We start from the raw sequence: 25,155 nt of genomic DNA, 5'->3' as shown, positions 1-25,155 counted from the left end.
CCTCCAACTAGACTGCACCACTAAGCACAAGCCTCTTTCATTTGAGTCGTTAATGACTTTTTTTAATGGATACTGGTCAGGTGTCTATCCACTGGACCCAGACATTCTCAGCATGTAGGATCTACTCAGTCTGAACTCTGTAATGGGATCAGGACAAAATGTCAATCATGAAATAAAATTTATAGTTCAATACAAATATGCACAGTTCTTCACTACTCAAACATACTCTGTTTAGTGGTACCTTGGCTGAACTGCCCTTTTTGTTTTCTCAGAACTAGGGTCTTTTTGGTGGATTTCTGTGATAATGCATAAAATGCCATTCGAAACTAAACATTCTTAAGGTAGCAGAAGGATAGGAATATTACAAATCCAACTCAAATAAAAGCAGACAATCGTGGAAAAAAAAATGAAGCCTGTAAAACTTGTATCAACTACATAAAGGGACAGCTTGTCAGCTTCAGTAAAATTCTGCCTATTTACCAGTAACAATCTTGGCCAGCAAGTACTGATATGATTGTATTTCTAAGGAAAATATTTTGACCATGTTTACAGCACATGGCTTACTGATACTGAGATACACGCACTTGTAACTGTTATTTTGAGTATATGAATTAAAGAAAATATGTTAAAAGAATTGATATGAGGTTGCTTCTGCATCTCTGAGCAACTTTCTTTAGGCCAATTTGCCAGTATTTTTTAAAAATATAATAATAACAAACAAACAAAATTCCTTCCTTTAGACTGTATGAAGATTCCCAGAATCAGAAATTCTCTGTAGGTTTACATTATTACACATACAGTCTGCTACTATGCAAGAGTTACTAAATGTACCACATTTTAAATTAAAAAAAAAAAAAAAAGATGGAAAACAAAATGAAAGAAACAACCCAGATACAAAAAGAAATATTCAAAAGAAAATTAAGATTGAAAGAAAAATTTTACACACCCCAATGAGGCTAATTAATCAGCCATAAATGAAAGTACAGTAATACTGCTTACTTCAAGCAATTGTGTTATTTCTCCCACAACGGGACAAGCATAATACTAATATCATCTTTGAAGCATGTTCTTCTGTTGTCTGTAGTTCCCTAACAGTGATGTCAAAAACATCACACGTATGAAATAATTCATGTAAGTACAGCTGTCCAAGGTAATCATTCAGTTACATGGTAATGCTACAAAAAGACATCTAGTTGTAAGGTATGCTAGGATTTCTTTATTGCATGCATATATTCTAACTAAAGTGAAAATCAGAACTTTGTATATTCTTTCTAACACCTTTTAAACCAATCACCTCTTCCACTACAAGAAAGTTCTTCTCACATACAGCCCTGATTCATGAATAGTCAAACCAATAAAGGTTACCAACTTCACCATACATTAATATAATATGTTGGGAGATGTAATTGCCATCAGTCAAATATAGACAGCATTCTGAATTACTAAAGAAACACATAATACTTCTATACAAATGGAAAACATCATTGAACCAGAATCGTATTTAATAGAACAAATTATCAATATGAGTTGATAATAGAACAATCTTTTTCCAATTGAAGAAAGTCACCTAGTTACTTCCACCTAAAAAACATTTTAAAGCATTTTTTCATCTGTTCTATTACCTCCAGATTTTAAAGTCAGTCTTGTATCATAAGCAATATTAAATGGACAATTTTAGAATCTCATGATACCTCACTTTTAGTATCTTACTAGAAATTAGGTAACAAGAGAGAATTAAAACATTTGCATTTCTCAACTTAGAGACAAGATATAGGAAGAAGAAAATGAAAAATCTATTGGTATTTCATAGTTAATATTAAAAAGGTATTTGAAGAGCATTTTCTTAATGGTTGCGTACAACATCTAAGCAACATGGAAAATGTCCTTTTAATAATCTTTTATATAACACTGAAATACACAAAGAAACACATAATTTCAGAAAAAAAATTGTTTATTCACCTGAAAGTGGGATATTTTTGTCAATGTCAGTGTTAACATTCCCTCCTCTTAACTCTCATATTCCATCACAAGAGATGGAATTGATCTGCCTTAACTTTTCATAGAAAAGTTAGATGTCTAAATCTGTGCTTATCACCTTAAGCTTCCATTATTGTCATTGTCATTCCCATATATGTCGTTGTCAACAGCCATCTCCAAAGGTGGATTCTTCTCATCTTAACACAGACATAAAACGAGGCTGGGTGACTCTCCTCTTGAAGCATCCATCTTTCTTCATTGCCTAAAGATATCTACAGTGACTAGCTCAGACTTGGAACACCAAGCTTCCTAGGCGGCTAAAATTGGGAAAAAATAATTCCACTCTTGATATCATTATCAAAGAGTATATGGGCAAAATCAGCACAAGATATAGAAAGAATTCTTAATAAGCATAAAAATAAAAATGTGCTGTCCCAGAAAAATGCAAAAAACAAGTCCCTTTTGTGAAAATAACATGGGATCTGTACATTTGAAATGTCACATAGCGTTTGATCTCCACTCCAGGACAGACTCAATCATTTCTAGAAGCTTAAGAATACACAGTGTATTTTGAGAATATGCTGACAAAGTAATATGCCTCTTCTGATTACAAGTAAGCACCAATTTGCAAAAGCTTATAATTCAATGCAATACTTCAATGATAGACGTTCGGAGGCATTGCAAAAGGCACATCTTATAAACCATTGAAGCTTTGCTCTTGAATTTCAAGCCCTTCCTCAAAATCAAAGAAAAGTGTTCATAGAATTCATAGAATCACAGAATATCCTCAGTTGTCAAGGCCCCCACAAGAATCATCAAGTCCAACTCCTGGCTCCATACAGGAACACCCAAAAATCAGACCCTATGCCAGAGAGTGTTGTCCAAACACTTCATGAACTGCAGGCTCGGTGCCATGACCACTGTCCTGGGGAGCATGTCCCAGTGCCCGAACACCCTCTGGGTGCAGAACCTTTCCCTAACCCCCAGCCTGACCCTCCCCTGTCCCAGCTCCATGCCGTTCCCTCAGGTCTTGTCACTGTCCCCAGGGAGCAGAGCTCAGCGCCTGCCCATCCGCTCCCTTCATGAGGCAGCTGCAGGCTGCCATGAGGCCTCCCCTCAGTCTCCTCTTCTCTGGGCTAAACAAACCAAGGGACCTCAGCTGCTCCTCATGCATCTTGCCTTCTAGACCTTTCACCATCTTTGTAGGCTTCATTTGGACACTGTCTGATAGTTTTATGTCCTTATATTCTGTTGCCCAAAACTGCACACAGTAAAGCTGGTGAACCTGCACCAGCTCAGAGTAGAGTAGGACAGTCACTTCCCTTGACCTGCTAGCAATGCTGTGCTTGGTGCACCCCAGAGTATGGTTGGCTGCTAGGGCACACAGCTGGCTCATATTCAACTTGCTGGCAACCAGAACCCCTAGATCCATTTCTGTGGGGCTGCTCTCCAGCCTCTCAATCCTCAAGCTGTATACCTATGGTTGCCCTGTCCCAGATGGAGAATCCGACACTTGCTCTTGTTAAACATCATGTAGTTGTTGATTGCCAAGCCCTCTAATTTGTTGAGATCTCAAGATCTGTCAAGAGTTACTAGACCTTTTTTTAGAATTGACTTTTTTTTCCCCTTCCTCAGAAATGATATATCTCACAGAAGATCTTGCAAAGAGCCTCCAGCAAAACTGTGGATGGGAAATGTGTGCAAAACTAATTCAGGCTGAAATTTAAGAAAATATAAATTTAAATAAATAGTTCTTTTTCCTAATTGCCTCTGACTAGACTTCAGAAAGAGATATTTCTGTTGTGGACTACTAGATCTCTTCTCTAAAGCTTTGTCCCTACTTTTATCTATTTTTTTCAAACACAAAATGATATTAAAATGTATCTTCCATTCCATGCATCAAATAAAAAAGCTTTGCTTTTTAAACACATAAAATCCACACCACGTTACCGTCCTTCTAATTGCGGTGCTAATTCACAGCTAAAAATTACTCTCACAGACTTCAATCTGATTTTCTTAGTTATACTTGCAAGTCTTTAAATATAATTTAACACATTTCAGAAAGCTCTCAACTTCGACAATCTCTCATCTTTTACAAAAACTTCAGTAAAGCCCTAAAGTGAATAGCTAAATACAGCAAAACCGGAAAAATACAAAAAAAGAAATTTTAGTATATCACAAACTAAAACCTGTGTGATTTTGCTTACCTATAAATATTCCCAGAATCATAGAATATCTGATGATGTAAGGGACCTCAGGAAATGATTTAAATCCTTGCTCAAACAGGGCCAGCTAGAATAGATTGCTTGTTGCTATATCCCACTTGGTTTTGTGTATCATCAAAGATGGAGACTCCACAGCCTTGTGTAGTCTCTACGACCCCTTTGAGCAACTTGTTCCAGTATTTAACCACCCTCACGGAAAAGAAGCGTCTTCTTATGTTTAAATAAAATTTTCAGTATTTCGTGTGTTCCCATTGCTTCTCATCCTGTCACCCATAGAACAAAACAGGACAGAACAGAACAGAATGGAATAGCCCAGTTGGAAGGGACCTTCAAAGGTCATTGAGTCCACCTGCCTGACCACTTCTGGGCTCACCAAAAGTTAAAGCATATTAATAAGGGCATTGTCCAAACGTCCAAAATGACAGGCGTGGGATATCAACCACCTTTCTAGGAAAGCTGTTCCAGTGTTTGGCCACCCTCATGGTAAACAAATTTTTCCTAATGCCCAGTCTAAACTTCCTCTGGTGCAGTTTTGTGCTGTTCTCACGCATCCTGTCATCCATTACCAGGGAGCAGAGATGGGCACATCCCTCTCCATTTCCCTTCTCAGGAAGCTGCAGAAAGCAATGAGGTCGCCTCTCAACATCCTTTTCTCCAGACTAGAAAACCCAAGTGTCCTCAGCCTCTCCTCATAGGACATGGCCTACAGCCCTTTTACCAGCTTTGTTACCCTCCTCTGGACACTTTCAAGGTCCTTAACATCCTTGTTACATTGTGGAGCCCGTAAGATTCAAGGTGAGGCTGCACCAACAAAAAATATAGCAAGACAATCACCTTATTTGACTGGCTGGCTATGCTGTGTTTAATGCACCCAAAGATGTGGTTTGGCCTCTCGGCTGCCAGGGCACACTGCTGGTTCATACTGAGCCTGCTGTCAACCAGCACCCCCAGATTCCATTCTGCTGAATTGATCTCCAGCCACGCATTTCCCGGTTTGTAACTGACTGGCATTACTCAGTCCCAGGTACAGAACATGGCAGTTTCTTTGTTAAACTTCATGCTGTTAATGGTTGTCTTCTTTACACCTTTCCATCAAGTGTTTTATATCAGAATAAAATGTTATTCAGTATTTGTTGTTCAGCAAAGTGGTGTCTAAATTAGTACAACTGCTAATCATATAATATTACCCAGCTCATAGATGATGCTAGACAAAATCAGACAAGCATTTTCAAGATTCAGGAATTATGCATGTATATACAGATTATATAGTATCATGTCTATACTATAAATTACTACAAGACATCTATCTACTTACTAGACATTCATGACCATTTCCTAGTTTTGGAGATCTGAAATGTAAGTTATAAATTATGTAAAAAATTCTTCATTATCACTGTGTGAAATACACAACAAAACCTAAGTTCTTCATTAGATAATAAATAAAGGTGGATCACTCAAGTTTTTCCACTCTTAGAAATGGCGAAGCACTAACTTCTACAAGGCCTGACATTACAGCTCACCAAGCAGTTTAAGCTGCAGAAACTAGAGCAGCTGCCAAAAGAATCTATTGTGCCCTCCCCCACACTTTTGGCTGCTAATTTCCATCCCCATTACCCTTTGTACCAGTTGCAGCCCTTGGACAGCCATATGTGAGAAGGCTGGGATAAATCCAGCTGAAAACAAAACCATACAAATAATTAGTTATTTTCAGCCAGCTCCATTCTCCAGATTTATTTGTCACATAGCCACGTAAACAGCTACACATGATGAGGGAGAACAGCAACACAGGGATGGAAAAAGAATCTGGAAGTGCTTCTTATGCAGCTGTACCATGTTAAAGTGTTCAATGAATACTTTGGCTAAAACTGATCTGTCAGTGGAGAGACTCAAGCTATTGAAGGAGTCATACTAAATTCCCTTGACATTACTTTTAGGATGAGACGGGTTGGCCTCTGGAGATGCCTGCTTCTCTCCTGAATGTTAGCAGAAATTTAGATGACTAACTGAGATGTAGCAGCTTAGTTTCCACATACCTAAATTAACTCAGATCTAGATGAGTAGAAAAGGGTAGAAAACCATGTTTCTGACTCCTTCAGCACTTCATTTCCATTAACAATTTTCATATGTGAAAAAAAAAAAAAAAGAATTATAGAATACATTACCATCACACAAATATAGGAGGAGTATGCGTTTTCTGGATGCTCTGCAAAACTTTTTCTAAACCATATTTTACATCTATAAGCAATAAATTTCAGTGACATGGGACTGTGTTCCGTGTACAAAGCACAAAATTCCCCAGTAGAGACAGTTACAACCGCAGCTCCATTATAAATCACTTACATTTCTTTGGAGTCACTTAGTCACCTTGCTGGGTTGTAGAAAGGAACAGTCTTTTCCTCTTTGCTGAAGCTGGTTCTCCTTCCAGACGTGCCTTTCACTTCTATGGCAAATAAGGACAAAAGGTCCTTAGCTTTCACTTAAAATTATCTACAGGTAAAAAAGGAAACAAATACAGTAAATACAAGCCTCCATATTGTGTTTTACGGTAAGGTATTGCAATCACTTTAAAACACACTTCACTACTTTTACAGGGTCATATTCTTATACACTTATGTACTGCATACCTTTGAAGAAATTCCACATTTTACATCTTTCTGTATACCAAGCATCTAAAGTAGTCACTACTCCTAGTGTAGTTGCCTACTCCACTCCTGGGATTTGCAGTAACAAGATTATGTTACTCTAAAAAGTCTAAGTACACAAATTGAAAGATATTTTCCTATTGTTGATTAGTTATTTTGCAACACCAAGAAGTCTTGCATACTTTTGGCAGGGTTCATGCAGGCAATCACAATTTGCTGAACACAGGTTCAATGGAAACTATCTTGGTTACCCATTACCGGCAAAAATTCTGATCTGAATCTTCTATTAAGCAAAACAGCCCTGTATTGCACTGCATCTCAGAAAGTGACACCTTGGCTTTGGAATGGATAGCTCAATGAAAATGTAAATCACCACTCTGCCAGAGCCAATACAGCACATCAAATGCTAAAAATTACTGGGAAAGGAATAAAGAACAAAGCATAACACATCACCTTCTTCTGTATCAAGCCCCATCTTGAAAAGCCTGCTCTTTTCTGGTGCTCAGAGCAGAGAAGAGCACAAGGTTCAGAGAAGAAAACATACATGATCAAAGGCTTAGAATAGTTTCTGGATGAGGAAGAATTCTGTACACCACAACTATTCACACTAGAAAATAGACAACTTCAGGGATGATATGACAGAAAAGTACAGCAGCCTAAAGAAGATGGAGAGATTGCACAGAGATCATCTCTTCCCTATTTGAATGCAAGAACTGACTAGTAAAGCTCAGGTTAAAAAAAATACACAGGAACATCTCCATGAAACAGGTAACAGACCTGCAAACTTTTTCGCAAGGACGCTGTTGATGCAAGGAGTTTTCAAAGAGAAAAGTGGAATTATCTTTGGAAGAGAACCTTCACTGGAGATTCTTATATCCATTTCACAATGGAATGGAATGGGATTCACCACACAAGAAACACAGTCTAGTCTAACACTGAATGTACAGGCTTGATCCTTTTGAACTGCAAACTGAATTCCCACTGCTTTCTGTATTTACATGCTTTTGATTGACTTTTCCAAAACAGACACTCCATAGAAAAAAAAAAATCAAATGAAGTAGTAAAGTCTTGCTGTAAAGCAATTTTTTTGTAGCCTTCCTCTCCCTTGTCCACAGTTCCAAAGCAGCCAGGGCAGGGTGCCACAAAGCAAGGTTCTGCTTATGAAGGTTTTTGACAGTCCCCTCCATATGTCTGAATATGCAACTTCATCCATGGGTTCCAACCCAGTTCAACATGTATAAATGGAGGTCATAGGCATCTGCATGTCCCAAATTTCATCCGGAACAAAACCTTAAAAATCATATACTCTGTACTCCAGTATCTCCTGTTTTTTTTTGCTTTTATCTCTAGGATACAGCAGTGTTTTTGCTTTATTTTGGGTAAGTGCAGATCAATTAAAATTCCTTCAGGGACGCCTTCTGATCCAGCGGAATGTGAATGACTGTCATCAGGAGCAAACACTTTTTGCTGTCTCAGAATGGCATTTCACTTTTGAGAAAAAACCTCTCTTAATTAATTCATCCATACCCACCAGGTATACCAAAGGAATATAACCAGTCCTTTCTCTTGTCTTGCTAGATACTGATATCTGTACCTGTGAACTCAGTATCCAGATATGGAGAGTTATGCATTGACATGTTATACGATGAAGCAGCCTACACTAGCATATAAACACACCAGGACAAAAATAACCTTGTTCAGACATCAGTATGCAACTAAAGTTCCTTTTGCAAAATGCACAAATTAATAGCCTAATGTTTCACACAAAAATTTTGTTTGCTCAAAATCTATGCATAGACCTATTAACATTCTTTTCAGACCTCACAATGAGGAATTTGAATTACTGCCACTTTTTTTTTTTTGTCAGCTTGATATATCAGATCAAAGTATGTTTAGTGTTCTATCTACTCCCCCTCATCACTTCTACACTCTGCAAAAGAAGAGGCTGCTATGATGTTTGCTGTTATGTTTGCTTCTGCAGCTCAAATGGCTACACTGAAGATGGAACAAAAATCACTGTGCAGCATGCTAATAATGATCAAAGACCCATGTACTACTGGCCTATAGCAACAATTTAGGCCACCTCTCCCTCTACCATTTGTCCGACTTCTCTATTTAGAATGTAAAATCTTAAGGGTAGGATTATAACTCATCCAGCTCAAAAGGAATCTAAGTTTTGTTTGATATCCTGCATGTCACTGTAATACTAACTACAAATAAGAGCAAGCAGTACCAAGCAAGAACTGAGTGTCTTAGAACTGATATATGATCAAAGACAAGTTTCTCACAAAATTCCAAAATTTAGTGGACTAAAGGCATACTACTGCATAGTAAAATAGTAAAATGCTATTGCAGGATAAACACTTCAAAAGCAATCTGATACAAATAACAATTCATAATTATCGTAACTCCTACTACAACACTAGGAAGCATAAGAGTGTCTTACAAGACAGCTACCTACTGGTTGACAAATAGAAGCAAAAATTCTCACTCTTTCCATACACGGTTTTAAGTTGCAATTAAAAAGTTTACAAGATCTTCCCACTAATGTGATCTTGGCTCTCTCATACAAATGCCCTTAAAGAGGGGAAAGCTGATATGCAATTACTTCAATTGCAAGTGCTGGGAATCAACAGTTACCCAAAAATTGGGTAAACCAAGAATGCTTTTTTTTTCCCCATTTGTTATACAACCCCTTTGGAAGATTAGATGAAGATTCATGCTTGCTTTAAGAATGTATTCCATATATTCCCTAATTCAATTATACCCCTGATGGAAATATACTTGTTTCAAAGATATAAGAAGGTATTTTCACATGAAGAATTTTGTAGCTTGTGTTTTCAATTTCTGAAACAACCTAGTGATACAAGTAACCTATAGGATTAAAGACACATATTAATTTTGGGCATTAAAAGCTACACTTTTGCATAAACTCATACCATTTCCATAAGTTACATAAGACACAAATTGAAAACTATAGACAGTAATGTGAGCTTTGCTTTGCTGTTTTGAGACTTTTTTGGCCATTGATAAAAGCCACAGCTGCATTACAAAACATTGTTAAAATACTTTATCCCATGACTGGCAGGTATTTTTACAGAGTATATTACAGAAAAACGTGCTAGAGGAAAAAGTATTTGAGGACTCTTTAACGAAGTTTCCCAATTATTTTGGGAATATTTATCTTATTTATCAAAAATTCAGTGGCTCGGGTCTCTGACTAAATATGCTACAAAAATCCATTTTTGTACATAAGCATTCTACAATTTTACTTTCAATATCTATAGACTATTGGATGAAACTAAGTAAAAGACTAATGCTGGATTTAGGCTGAAACCATATCATATAAACAACCAAGCACTGGATTGGTTTAAGATTGAATAATATTTACTCTATTATGTAATTGTATAGTCAGTCTAACGTATTATTACAATCATGTGTCTTTACTGTGGTGTTTATCTAAAAGCCTTACCCAGAAATCTTATCTCACAAAAACATAAACTCACAAAAACAATCACTGTTTTGCTAGTAAACTTTGGAACTTCTGTTAAGAACGATGTATTAAAATACAGCAACAAAAGAAACAAATATATCTGCGGAAAGGTCCCTTTGAGCTAATCTCCAGTATAATTGTCCTAATCTGGAAACAGCATAAGGAATAAACAAGAGATCAATCATGATATGAAGAATTAAAGAAATGAAGGTATTATATTGCAAACTTCCCTAAATGTTGTGCTGTTAAACTGAATGAAGTTGTTTGGTTTGTCTGCAATTGAAGGGAGATTAATATGCTGTGATCAAAAAAGCAATGCTTCAGAAAACCTCAGAGTTGGCATTACTTCTTTTCCATTACATATTGAAAAGGGAAAGATGGGACAAATGATCTGTCTACATGTAAAGTGACCTAACACTAGCACCCATGTATCACTGTCTTTAAGATAATATTAAGATAATATTCCCTATACATTGATACACATCTTTTGCAGAAAATTAAAATATGAAACATTTTCTAATTTAGTCTTCTCATCAGTTGTACACTACAGTCTTTCTCTTCTGGATTTGGATAGACATGAAGATAGAGAAACATTCCTCATGTTTCTCTTGCAGTTTTATTTGTCTGGTATGAAACCACAGGTAACACCTACGTCTGAATAACTGTTTGCATGGTCAGCTGTTTGTCATGCCAACGTAAATTCCCCATATGAAACAGGATAAAAGACAAAGGCTAACTAGCTATATCAGGCAATCTGCCAACAAAGGTATAACACTGGCTTTGGGACAATCAGATGGAATACACAGTGAACAGTTATTAAGATAACATCCAAGCTTGGGGGGATTAAACAGATAGTAGCAACCTTGTGTAGTAGGAATTGTGGCAAATATGGCTGGGAATATTTTTCTTCAACAATCCCCCAGTGGGAAGTGTGCCACCTACTTTCTCTGTTACTCCTTCCAGCTCTGTCTGCCCTTCTCATTTCAGCCTAAGGTTGCCATTCCATACAGGGATCTAGCAGGGATCTTAGAATCTAAAGACATGAAGGCCAAGCAGATAGGTGTCATTCTAGAAATGCAAGGCCACACAAAATTTTCTAAGTTAGGGATTTGCAGCTGGTACTGGTACTGACAAGCCTATAGGTGACTTGCAAGTTTCATTTATTATCCCACCTCATTTCTAAATGGTTTTGATACTGATTACTGAGAGATCACTCATCTGCACACAATACTTTCACACTACTGCAGCAGCCCTAAAACAGAATGGTGCAAAAGTTTTTGATATGAAGGAGGAAATGCGAGAAATTCCATAAAACTTTCCATACTTTTTTTTTTCATCCTTTTCTCCTTTCCCTCTTTCTTCTGCCTCCCACTCTCCCTTTTGCCTCAAATTCTCTCCCTTCCCACAGCATCATTTGTAAAGAACATCACACTTGCTGGGAGCCAGAAGGGACAGCAGCACAAGAGGCAAGCATTCAATGACAGCCGAGATGCCTACTTGTCACCTGGGGCAATGCTGGGACATGAAAAGGGCTTGGGCTGGATGGAACAAGGGTCAGAGATGCTGAAGCCAAAGGTACAAGGGCATGAGATTTGTAAAACAGACTAGGATTGCTAAACTTTGGGGATAGGCCAGATATTTATCTGAGGGAAGCAGAGAATGATTTAAATTGTTACACAAAACAAGGGAGGCCTAATCTAAAAATGTGTGAAGCAGTGTACTTAGGGACTTGCTCTTGTGGTTCTACCTGTTTGCTACTGGGAGATGTAAGCAGGAAGACCTTCCTGTGATATCTTCAAATCCAAAATTAGCTTTCTGAACTTTGGCAGATTAGAATGTAATTAAACATTCAAATACACTGTGGAGTTTTCCAAGAGAGTTTGATTTATTTTATTGTCTTTGCCATATTGGCTGGTAGATACTTACTTCACAAAGTAGTTCAAGTCACCTTTTTTGCATCATCCATTTCATTTTATACATACAGAGCAGGAATTGGTTCAGGAGGATAATGGCAAGATTTCCGGGCAGGATGCAGCTGCAGAACAACTTGAGCCAATCTAAACTGGCTGAAAACGGCCCTAACTTCCCTCACCTTCCTCTTCCGCTCCAGTGCAGACTCCTACTCTTTCCTTGTGCTGACTTGGACACTTGAGCAATTGCAAGGTGAGACAGACCAGGGAGCTAAATCACTTTAAAACAGTCCTGCAAAGAAAGTGATTAACTTCTGGCCAAAACTGGGACATTCCTGCTGGTGCAAGATGAGATATGGCCCTGGATGAAGATGTGACCACACAGTCATGATGCAGTTGGCTTGTACTGATGTGGAAACTGACCCTGTGCATCTCAGGGCATATTCACCACTTCTAGCGGTGGCCACTTCCCAGCTTCCAGCATTGCTCACTCAGCTGTGCCAATGTAAGCGTACACGGAACAACACGGTCATCCCCACTACAGAACTAATCCATATTAAAAGCAACCTGGCAAAATAAAAGCTGTTTTGTTTAGCTAAAATGAAAGCAGAACTACAAACAATTATAAGAGCATTTTCAGAGATATAGCAATAAGCAGAAGGAACCAAAAGATACTTTAAGCCCACATTACTATCAAAGAAGCATTTACTCTACACCATGATTTAATTAGTCTATGGACTCCACCAGTCACAAAGTAAGAGATACAGCTGCAGCCTACCAAGTACTGCCATCCCCAGCTGTCTTTCCCTCCACTCCTCTACAGCTTACAAATACATGTACGCATTACGAAGGAGCGTGACAATCTGCACTACAGATTAGACAGGTCCTCGAGGTACAAGTGTGTGCTCCATTACAGCAACCCTAGGACAAGGATGGGCTGCAGAAGGGCAGCAAGGACAGTAGCATTAAAATACACAAGCTGCTTTATTATTATTATTGTTATTGTTATTGTTGTTATTATTATTATTGTTATTGTTATTATTATTGTTATCATTATTATTATTTACATGTCTTAGAGAACTGTGTCCCATTATTAGAGAGGATATACACATACAAAGCTTTAAAATCTGTTTTGAAACTGGTCTGGCATGCTTTGCCATATTATTGTTACACCTGTACATAATTTACACACTTGCAATCAATTCTCTAAATAGCTTTAGTATTTATATTACTATTAGTATTTATATTATAGAATGAAAATTAAATCAAAATAAAGTCCTAAATTCTTTTCCCTTAAAATTAAGTAACTTTTAAAAAATTAAAAATTAAAATTAAATTCTACTTCACATTACTCTTTATTTTAATCACATTTGATTTGGAGAATATGTTTATCACATTTTTTTTCCAAATAACATGGCTGTACTTTATATATACTTTATATATTGTACTAATACAAAGTACATAACTTACATACACATTATGTACATCACTCAGGGTACATACAAAAACAATTGTGAAACATCTTTCTACAAAACTATTGTCCATCTTTCAATAGTTTTGTTTGGTAAGACACAGAAAAGTGATCATTGTGTGAAAACTTAATATCAGCTAACGGTTTGTAAACAGAATAATCAAGTATTCTACAACTGAGTTCAAAGCTCAAGACTTTTTTTTAATATTTAATAATTATAGATTTTTCTATGCATTCATTTTCCATACAATTAGGAAAAAATACAAGAAAGAGAAAGAGAAAGAGAAGGAAAAAGAAAAAGAGAAAGAGAAGGAAAAAGAAAAAGAGAAAGAGAAGGAAAAAGAAAAAGAGAAGGAAAAAGAGAAGGAAAAAGAAAAAGAGAAGGAAAAAGAGAAGGAAAAAGAAAAAGAAAAAGAAAAAGAAAAAGAAAAAGAAAAAGAAAAAGAAGAAGAAAAAGAAAAAGAAAAAGAAAAAGAAAAAGAAAAAGAAAAAGAAAAAGAAAAAGAAAAAGAAAAAGAAAAAGAAAAAGAAAAAGAAAAAGAAAAAGAAAAAGAAAAAGAAAAAGAAAAAGAAAAAGAAAAGTACTTAGAGAAAAAATACATAGAAAAAATACCTTATCTGCATTTCTCTTGCAATTCCATTTGGACAACAGTATTTCCTAAACGTAGCCTATTCACTGCTGGATATGTAATTACCTTCAGTTCATAGTCTAGACATTAATGCTTTCGTAGTATTTAAGACTCCTTGTAACATGCTTGCTGCTTTAAGTAAGCAAGGCTAAATCTTGACCAGATAAATTAGCAAAGAATGCAATAAAAGCTGCAATAAAAGAACTTTATCCTCCAAACCTTCAAGTTGCTGCTAAATGAGATTTCTTTGAAATGCAGATCAGTTGAACTAGATTAGTGAATTTTAGCTCCTGTCAACATCATAACAAAATACAAATACAATTGTTCACTGGCCTTATCTCCATGCTTCCATCTGCTGCCTTGTTATTTACTTTCCTTGATTTACTATGCAGATCTAAATAAGACACATCAAGGAGGGCTTACAACACAATGGCTTCTTAAGCTTTACATCAAGGTATTTGAAACTGAAGCCCTGAAAGGGCTGCCATCAAAGACATATCTCTAATGAACTTCCATATCAGAGAAGGTTTGGTATTTAATACTGCTGTGAAAAGAAAAAGCTACAAATCAGAATGGCCTATGAAGGGAAATGTCTGCAAATCTTGATGAGATTAGCACCTACCAGAATTAATATCCCAATAAAAATGATATCTGGTTCCTCGAAGAGTTAAACTTCCAACCTTTGCAAAAATAATGCACTGCGTCAGAATGGGAAAACTCAGTTGACAAGGTTAAAAGGTCAGGGCATTATTCTTTGTTTATCCACAAAATGTTCAAAAAACAGTTTTTGCTTGTGGCTTGATTAAGATATTGTTGACAAACTAGCCTTGGAAAGAAATAATTAGCACAGTTAACAGTGTTACTGTGGTGCTTTCTGCAACATCCGAATTTTACAGTATCTAAAAAAAATTAGCAACAACTTCATGGTGAAACAACGTAATCTAAAATGACAGCATGCAACATTTGTTCATCAATTTTACTATTTCCCTTTCTCCCCCACAGCAATCTATGGCAGCGCAGGATAAAATCTTCTGTCAGTTTGTTTAAAAAAACAATCCTTTAGTGCCATTTCTATTACATGCCACGACCCCATTCACACAGCGCCATAAATGAAGTAAGAACTCTCCTCCTCAAGATTTTAATTCTCTGCATTTCTATCCAATAGATTAAACAAGTATAAGACAAAAATACAAAGTTTAAAAGTTTCTACAACCAGTTTATAACCGTGTACAGTAAACTAACCATGTGTTGCTGCTTGATGGCACATTTTGCTAGGCACCGAAGTACATAAACAAATGATGCTTTTCTTTCTTAAGAAAGCATTTCAATCATTTATGTTCTTCCCCAGCACGGGAAGATCCCACAAGCATGTTCTGTACCGTGGATCAATCAACTCCAAACCGAAGCAGACATGTTGTATGCTCCAGTGCCCGGGAATCATGCTGCAGGCTCACCAGATGATGAAAACTGAGGTATGCAGTGTATGGGAGCCCCACATGGCAACCGCTAGCTTCTGGGCATGTCAGACTTCACTACTACCCTACAGTCAATGACAGCAAACACCTTCCCTTCTCTTCTTGCCTCCAAACATGTGCTTGTCTTTCTACCCTCCTTCCAAATTACAGGCAGTCTTCCAGAAACAAAGCCCCCAAACAGAAGCAACATCCCATGGCTACACTGCAGAAATCACGGTTGTCTTTTTGCTGGTTTTCATTTCATATGGGCTGTGTTCCAGGCTTACTTACGGCCACAAGAGACCACTACCTTTCCTTGTTTAATGAAATGACAAAACAACAGATTTGCATATGTAAAAGCAGGTGCTGTAACAGGTTTGACTACTCTTGACCTAAAGCATGTAAAAAAGATTTATCAGCAACAGCTGTCCGGTATCGGGGTTCTGGTATCGGGGCTCTGATGGACAGTCAAAACTTTGCCATCTGCACTGCCGTGTGTTAAAAATGACAATCTGAATTAAAAGCTGGTCAACAAATCTCGTATAACTAATTCCTCCCGCATCCCCATCCATATGTTGAATTCTCAAGACACACAACACTTGGATTATCTATTATAAATACCAATCTTTAAACTGAAGTGAGTTGCAACTTATTCAGGAAACAATCATTTAAGTAATACTCCAAATGTACATACGTTTGAAATGCTACAACTGTTTTACATCATGATACAAACCTGTGTTCTTTTCAAGTAGCATTATATCTCTTTTCAGAATAAAAAATAGCTATAAATATTTACATAGTCTAATTAGGGGTTTACAGTGCTACAGCATTGTTTAGCTTGTGGATTATTAACCAGTATAATTTTTGTTTAGCTTAACTTCTCTGAAGTCTTTCTTGAATGCCCTGACAAAAGCATAATTGACAGAAAAACATTTCAGAACACCTCTGTGTTCTCTGCATAGTGGATGTATGGCAAGGAAGCACAGTTTGTATTTTAAGTTCTGATTTTTCCATATGAAGAGGAACTGTGGTTTTTCCCCCAGACTAACGGAATGAACCTGAGAGTCTGAACATGACCCCCTGGTGAACACAGTGACTTGTTCTGGAGCTATGCTAGCAGAAGGTAGCACCATATGCCCCAAGCCCCAACTTGGATGCTCTTTCCACAGTCTAATGTGCTTGTCAAAAGATGTTAAAATCACAGATTTACTTTCTCTGAATATACTTTATTACTGTACAAAGTAAAAGATGGGATTATACAAGTTATTATGTCTTATACAGACTAGCATCCAAAATATACCTCCACCAGTTTAAGCTGGGATTTTTTTATTTTTTTTTAATTGGTGAATGATTTCTGTGGTGTTATAGCAATCTCTTGCCTGATAACCAATCACAGTTATTATAACTCTTATTGATTACAAAGTAACTACATTCTAAACTACAGCATTAATAATTTTCCTTCTTTGTAGACCTTGGGAAAAATTCAGCTCATTGCTTAAAAATGAATGAAAATTACCTTTCTTTGTTTCAATTTTAATTTCATTAAGCATTTTAAATGAAAAAGAAAAAGAAAAAGAAAAGGAAAAAGAAAAAGAAGAAAAAGAAGAAAAAGAAAAAGAAAAAGAAAAAGAAAAAGAAAAAGAAAAAGAAAAAGAACCTTCAGAACACCACTGATTTTATCATTGCAGTCCAGCCAGAAAAAAATAGTAAAATAAGAAAAAACAATCCATGGGGTGCATGCAGTAAGCAAATTCAAAGTAACAGAAGAACTACTTCACAGCACTTCTAATGATAATTTTAAATGCTGCAGTAAATATAAATTCATTCACCTCAGGTTTTGTTCTTCAGTTTTAGGCAAAAAAGAAATACTTGTTTTTTTAAATATATATATGCACATATGCATTTACATGCACTGCTGAAAGACATGAGGCACTTTTTTTCTCAAGAGAATAATAAATAATAAAAAACTCTCTCGCAGAAATTTGTGAGATTCAAGTGATCCTTTAAACAGTTACAATTTGCTGCAAAAACAATGCACACTTAAAAAAAGAAATACAATTTATTTACTCACTAGGTTGTAACTGTCTTTTGAGAGCTGCAGTTATCCCCTCAAGAGCATAAATATTTAGACAAATTTTAAAATGTGTATTATATACTTGACAGAACATATTTACATGACAGCTCAGAGCTTAAGCAATCTGATCGGAAATATTTCCCATCTAAAACAAAGTCAAATTGGAAAAAAAAAAAAAAAAAAAAAAAAAAGAGAGAAAGAAAAAAAGCAGCTCAGCCATTTAAAGAGGCTTGAGATTAAAAACATAACCATTTAGAAACAGATTAGCCATTTAAGTGTTTTTGTCAAAATTATGATAACCTTCATCTACTTCCCGATTCACTGGATCCCATATATGAATTTATGAAAATCTAAGATGAGCAGCACACAGCATTAACTCCGTGTCTTCTCTAACTAAGCTGTTTAATTGCCTGCTCTTTATCTGCTGCCCTCTGCGCCTGCAGGTCCTGCATCCTCAGCAGGCGGACTTGCCTCGGCAGGGTGGCAGTGGGTGTCCCTGCGGGTGCCACCCTGCCTGCCAAGCAGTCCTGTCCCCTGCCCAGCACCAAGCTCAGAGCCGGCTGCCTGTGTGACACTGCCTAGCTGATGCCCAGGAGTGGCAGGGAGAGAGGGAAAAAGGTGGAAAGAAACCTTACAAAGCCTGTTGTCACTCCTGTCAACAGCGAAATGAAAAGACTGAGGGGGATCCTTTGATCTCCATGAAGCCCAGGTCTCATTTATCCCTTGGTGATCTGCTAGCCTTTATCTTGGCCTTCTTTAAAGAAATGACATATGTTGGGATCAGATATGGTGTTCTGAGGTTTGGCCCACAAAGGCAGTACCAAACACATAGGCATTCCCATTCACTGAGCTGGATCTTAAAACACGACTGTGGACATATGGGCAATTCTCTGCCAGGAGATGGTGAAAAGCAAGGGACTGGTATTACAGTATGGTAAAACCTACCTGCATATGCATGAGAAACATGTACAGAAAAAATATGGTAAGTAAACTTACAAATGCAAACCACCATTGTTTTCTGTGTTTTCCAAAACAGAGAAGAAACAGAGCTGGCTGTATTCAGCCACCAGATACCCAGCTGTGAATTGCTGCAAGTGAACAGCCGGTGGTCCTGGGCACACCTAGAAGATCAGGAACTGGGGCAGGGCCGCCACAAGAGGAGGTGGCACAGGTAGGGAGGGTGAAGAAGATACATAAAAAAGCCAGTGCTGGTTAGCGTCTACTGTTCCTGAAGCACTTACAAAGTAAAAAGAGTTTCTCCAGATCCAACAATATACTAGAAGAAAGGTATGAAAGGTTTGTAAGGATGTATTTATTGAAAAGATGTTTTGTCAGCAACTTCCATGGCCATCTACAATCTTGTTGGGCAGAACAAGTATTTCAGGAGAACTACTTAAAAGTAGATAAAAATAAGATAAAATAAAAAAAGTTAGAGGGGACTAGCAAGGAAGAGGTCCTGAACTAAACAGTAAACTGGAAATGGTTGATCAGAAATTAGGTTTGAATCATCTTTACTTACAACTGTGCAATACCAAAATCAGACTCATCCTACCTAACTTTAAACACATAAATAGGATGGAAACACTACTTCACCCAGACCTCCCAGATGAGCTTGTTGCTCATCTATATGGGAAGCAGAGAGTTTGCTGTCCTGGTTAAGATGCACCACTGAAGTATGTGATGTGTGAGTGGATGAAGTGAGTGACTCACTGTCAGATGAATCACAAGAGGAAGAAGACTGCTAGAACTTTTTATATATATTTTGAAGATAATAAGGAATTGTTGGATACTCTTCCAGATGTCTGAGTTTAAAAAAAGAAAAAAAAATAAAGCTTAATAGAAAAAAATCTTCACCACCAGACTTGGGCAAGTGTAGAATGAATACATCAAAAAGCAGAGATTACAGTTACACAGATTTTTTTTTTCCTTCTATTTTGGACTGTTTAAGTTAAATGGCTATTCATATTGAATTCTGTGAACTTAGTAAAAATAATTGTTAAGTTAGCTATTTCACCTACAAAATAAAATATATTTAGTTATATCTAGCTATATTTTTTACCATTTGAATAGATCAAAAGCTAGGAAAGTGATGAAAAAAGATAGTGAGGATGAGGACACTTGATTTAAAAAAACAAAAGACCAAAATCCCAGCACATATGGACACCATGTATTTCTGGACTATACAAAAACATGTTACTTGACAAAGATTTCTTATTCTTCTCTCCTTTCAAATTCTAAATTAATCATTTAGAATTAAGATTGAAAACTGTTGCCTTTTGTAAAAAGGTATGTGCCTCATGGTGCACAATGAATCGTTTCTTTCCCCAAAATTGTTTACTTAATATATTAAGTAGCACAGTGGTAATCTTTACATTTGCAGCAAATAAAATATAGAATATTAATATTTTATATTAAAAGAAGGTACCAACAAGTAAATTTTAAGATATTAATATCTCTACTAAAATATATTTTGTTATTGTTTACATATAGCAATGCTCTTAAGCAGCTGCTTTAATTTTATAAGTGGAAACTTTAAAAGTGCAAGAAAGCAATTATAAAATGTTCTTTATTTGCAATTAAATTCCAAGGTTGCAGAATACTGTATCTGTCCCAATTTTACAGAACTGCTTAAGGCATCTGCCAACCAAGTTTCAAGAGGATTAGCTGTAATGAAAATGCAACATATGTAAATACAACCACGTATTTAAATGTCAAATATTTCAAACACAATAGCAAAATTACAAATTCAAAGTTATCTTCACAAACATATAATTCTATGAACTTCTTCCATGAAAGATAAAAACTTGGGAACAACATTTTATACTCTACTGTACAAAATACCTAATGTGACAATACACTGACTTAGTCTTCTTAATATATCTCATTATTTAACTGAATATTTGTGTTTTTATTAATAGACAACATTCTCCACCTTTATCAATTCCACATATTTCAGAGTCACATTGTGTTTTCGGAAGAGTATTGTTCCTTGTGCTAAGCTAGCAAAAATAAGATTAGCTATGAACTTAAAAAAGCAGCTGTTATTTGTGCACTATGAGTATGTTGTTTACTTGACATTATGTGCAATATTAGCACAGGAGAAAGAACACCATTATACAAGAAAATAAAACCATGCAGTTAGAACTCGTCTGACTTCAGACACATTTTTCTCATCTCTGGATGTGGTACAACCTTGCTGTGAACTGTTAGGTTTCCACTACTTAGAGACAGACGGTTTCATACTGCTCAACAGAGATTACTGCTGTCTATCTAAATAGGGCTTACAGTGGCATCAGCATATTTTATTAACTCAGAACCATAAATCCCATTCTTATATGCTCTCAAAGACCAACACTCCTAGGGTCAGTTAAATTTACATCACCACGGCACCTACCAGGAAGAAACTTCAAAGTAAGGAAATGTTCCTTTCCAATAGCTCACCAGAAATTTGGATATAGTTTTCCAATCAGATCTCTAGCTCACTGCAACACTACAGAGCATCCCAATACACTTTATAATGTATATAATTATTATATACTATTTACTACATTATAAAATATAAATACAACACAGGTTTTCTTTGTCAACAATTCTCCCTTCTTTGCATCATAAGCATCTGTCTGAAGGCCAGAAGACCTTAATATCCACACTCTTCTGTGACTGGGATAGTAAAGACCTGTGAAAGAAAAAATCACCACGTTTTTGAGCATTCAAGGAATATCCTTTTATATTCCATTCCATATTGGTATAAGAAAGTGCTTTTATCAACACCAACAAAATTATTTTTATATATATTTCTCTGCTATCATCAGAACTGACAGAAGAACACAACTATATTCTGAATATATATTGTTAAAGACTGGAGAGCAAAATGAAAAGAGAGATGACACAGTCAAACAAGTAACAGCCTAAAATAATACAGAAATTTCCAATTATATTGAAACTATAATCCAAAACATAATTTTAAATAAATGTTTGTTGTCTACTCACACATAGTTTTACTCTATTCCTTCTGAATAAGTGCACTAACAAGCATAAGTTACTCACAAACAAAATTTTGGCATTACAGGAGCAAGATGCACTTATCTAAATAAACACTGCTTTTTCACTGAGGTGCACAAAACATCATTCAGCTGCAAGCAGTATTTAGAAATACAAATCAGATACCAGTGTCTCCGCAGGGGAAGAGACAGCCTTGGCATCTCCCTCTGTATCATTTAGTAGCAATAAACTATACAGTGTAGTCAAGTGCTTTCCACAGTTCAAGAGAAGAAATGCTGCATAATACTTTGCTGAACTTGGAAACCCTAGAAGAAAACGCACATCTAGTTCCATTGACTGCTGTGTTTTCCCCTTTTATTTTCCCGAGTAAGAGTCCAAAATCAAAATCAGAGGTAAGGCTAGAGGAAATGGTCTCAAGTTGTGATGGGGGAGTTTTAGATTGGACATTAGGAAGAATTTCTTCACAGAGAGTTGTTCACAGTGTGCTGCTCAGGGACTGGTGGAGTCCCGGTCCCTGGAGGTATTTAAGAGACGTGGACATTGCACTAAGGGACATGGTTTAGTGATGGTACTCAGTAGATCAAGTTGATGATCTTGAAGACTTGATCATCTTGAAGGTCTTTTCCAACCTAAATGATTCTACAACTCTGATTTTATGATCAAGAAAGTGGTTTTGCCTCTTCTCTGTATGTCTTATAATCTAAGTGCCTGGTTTTGGTTGGGATAGAGTTAATGTTCTTCCTGGTAGCTGGTATGGTGCTATGTTTTGGATTTAGGATTAGGAATGCTGATAACTCACTGATGTTTTAGCTGTTATTAAGCAGCGCATGCACTAATTAAAAGTCTTTCCAGCTTCTCTCATAACACCCTGCCAGCAAGAAGACGGCATTCACAATAAGTTGGGAAGGGATAGAACCACGACAGCAGACCCAAACTGGCCAGAGGGATATCCCATACCATGTGGCATCACGCTGAACAATAAAACTGGGGAAGTTGGCTGGAGAGGGCAACTGCTATAGTCTTAAGTTTGGGGTCTGGCTGGGCGTTGGTCAGAGAGTGGTGAACAATTGCATTGTGCATCACTTGTTTTTTATATTCCTTTATCATAATTATTGTCATTATTTTCCCTTCATTTTCTGTCCTATTAAACTGTCTTCATCTCAATCCATGAGTTTATCTCAATCCATGAGTTTTATCCCCCCCCCCTTTTTTTTTTCCGGATTCTCTCCTCCATCACACCAGGGGAGGGGCAGGGAGTGAACAAACAGCTGTGTGGTGCTTAGCTGCTTGCCAGGTTAAACTACAACACTGAGAAGACTCATTTCTGAGAACTGGATCACAACAAAAGTGGACTCAATCGATGTATCAACTGTAATATCTTAGTGTAATTATTACTAAATATCTATAATGAAATAAGTCAATGACTCATTAAAGATCTCCTTTTTACTAAAAACAACCTTATTTAAGAACTTAGAAGCCAATCATGGTTCAACAATTTGAGAATCTGACTTTAAAGTGATAAGCCAATTTAAAAACAAGATCTTCTCAAATTGCAGACCGTTTACTATTTTATTTTCATTGTAACACAAAACAATTCAGCAGAACTTCATTCTCAAATAGCAATTTAACAATTCAATGCTATCACTGCTATGAAGAGAAAAAAAAAGAGCTTTGAAGCTATTTGATCTCATCATATCAAAACTTCAGTCTTGTACTGATTTCAGAATCTACTTAATTTGCTATTTTGCAACAGAAAAGTGTAAAGACTACAAAAAGCAAAGTGCCAGAAGTAAACATTTTGATCAACCTGACTAATTCTCTTTCAAAAAGCAAAACACCTGCTGTTCTTTTTTAGAAGAAAAAAACTTGAAATTTAAAGACAAAATAAGTGTATGTGTGTGACTTGTTTACATCAGATAAAAATAAGCCCATCATAAAAGTGGAAAACACAGAATTTTTTTTTGGTAGCCTACGAATATTTAAGGAATGCCTAAAACACAGCAATTTTTCTGGACAATTTAGCTACCTCACCAATGTAGCTGCTTGGACACCATGGTGACATGCATCATATACAGACTTTTGAAGTCTGCATTTTTGCAGTTTTAGCACAGAGAAAAGGGGTGGGGTGTGATTATACTGCATGTAACAAGGTAGGGATTGCAGTATCTTATGGTGTATCAGCAAGAAATGGGAGAAGTGCTGAGTCTGAAACAGTGATGACTTGCTGTGATCTGCATGCCGGTCAAAATATGGTTTGGAAGGAACTAATAAAGTGGTTGGCCCCACACAATAAAAACTATGTGCACTAAATACTTTAAGCATGAAGACTTATAATAAACATGAAATTCAGCTACCCAACTGAAATTGCACAGTAGCTCCTTTCTTCAGATGCATTCCAGGCTGCATCTACATAAACAGCACACTGGCATTCAGCATGCTGCCACAACCTCAGGTTTCTTAGCCCTTAAACCCTGTGTGTTATTACAGGGTTTTTCACTTAAAGATTTCACAGCTGGGCAACCCTCACTCCATCCACTGTTTTACAAGAAATCTATCCTCAGAACTACAGTGACCACGCACAACAACGTAAGTGACTTTTCAAGACCCACCAATGTTCACAAGATTGTTTCTTGATGAAATGCAAGCCTATACACATGAGAAGAGGGGAGGGGACAGATGGCTGAGGGCAGGGAACTGACGGAAACCCCTCTACGAACAGGCAAGAACCAGTTGCATAAATCGCCTCAGAAACTTTAACTCCAAAGTGGATTTATCGACTACAGTTTATTACTTAAAGGAATCTATATCTAGCTCATTCATAGGTTCCCTCCCCAGTTTCACAAGCACAGGTACTTTTTTTCTTGCCAGGACCAAGTTGACTTGCTTCTCGCGAAACATTGGGTCCACTGTTCTGCATGTCACCAGGGCATTAGCCTGTAGTACCATCCAGTAGTTACACCTACTCTGCATGGTAAATCAGCCCAAAATTCTGGCCAAACAAGTCCAGATTCACCCTCGTCCCATTGTCACGATGGTCTTCTAAAAGCCAAAACACCAGCTCTTCACTGAAAACTCTTAAATAATTTAAAGAGGTTCTGGAAGAAAGGTCCCACACTTTTTGAAAATAGATCATGAACATGAGCAGAGAGATAGTATCTGGGCACATATTTGATGAACAAAGCACCATTGCTAAAAAAACTGCAAGCAGGACTCTGAGGTAGACGTTATCTAAAGGCTACCTTCTAAGATAGAAAGATCTCAAGGTATGACAGATAGGC

General features: G+C 36.8%; 1 protein-coding gene across 13 annotated transcripts in view; it reads right to left on the bottom strand.

Moving 5' to 3' along the window:
• The window catches only part of FOXP2 (forkhead box P2), a 436,541-nt gene that overhangs the window by 367,639 nt on the left and 43,747 nt on the right, over positions 1-25,155 (bottom strand). For 11 of the 13 annotated variants that reach the window (XR_011092013.1, XR_011092014.1, XM_068669521.1 and 8 more), the window contains exon 2: positions 6,543-6,689. The exons of 1 other annotated variant lie outside the window; for it this stretch is intronic. The gene's annotated coding sequence lies outside the window, so the exon portion shown is untranslated. The remainder of the gene's footprint in view (positions 1-6,542; positions 6,690-25,155) is intronic. One more of the 13 variants, XM_068669508.1, reaches the window with a different exon arrangement.

The sequence above is a fragment of the Anas acuta genome, chromosome 1 (assembly GCF_963932015.1).
Source record: "Anas acuta chromosome 1, bAnaAcu1.1, whole genome shotgun sequence".
Lineage (NCBI taxonomy): Eukaryota > Metazoa > Chordata > Aves > Anseriformes > Anatidae > Anas > Anas acuta.
The sequence above is the reverse complement of the archived record's forward strand: the minus strand, read 5'-3'. Positions and strand labels throughout refer to the sequence as shown.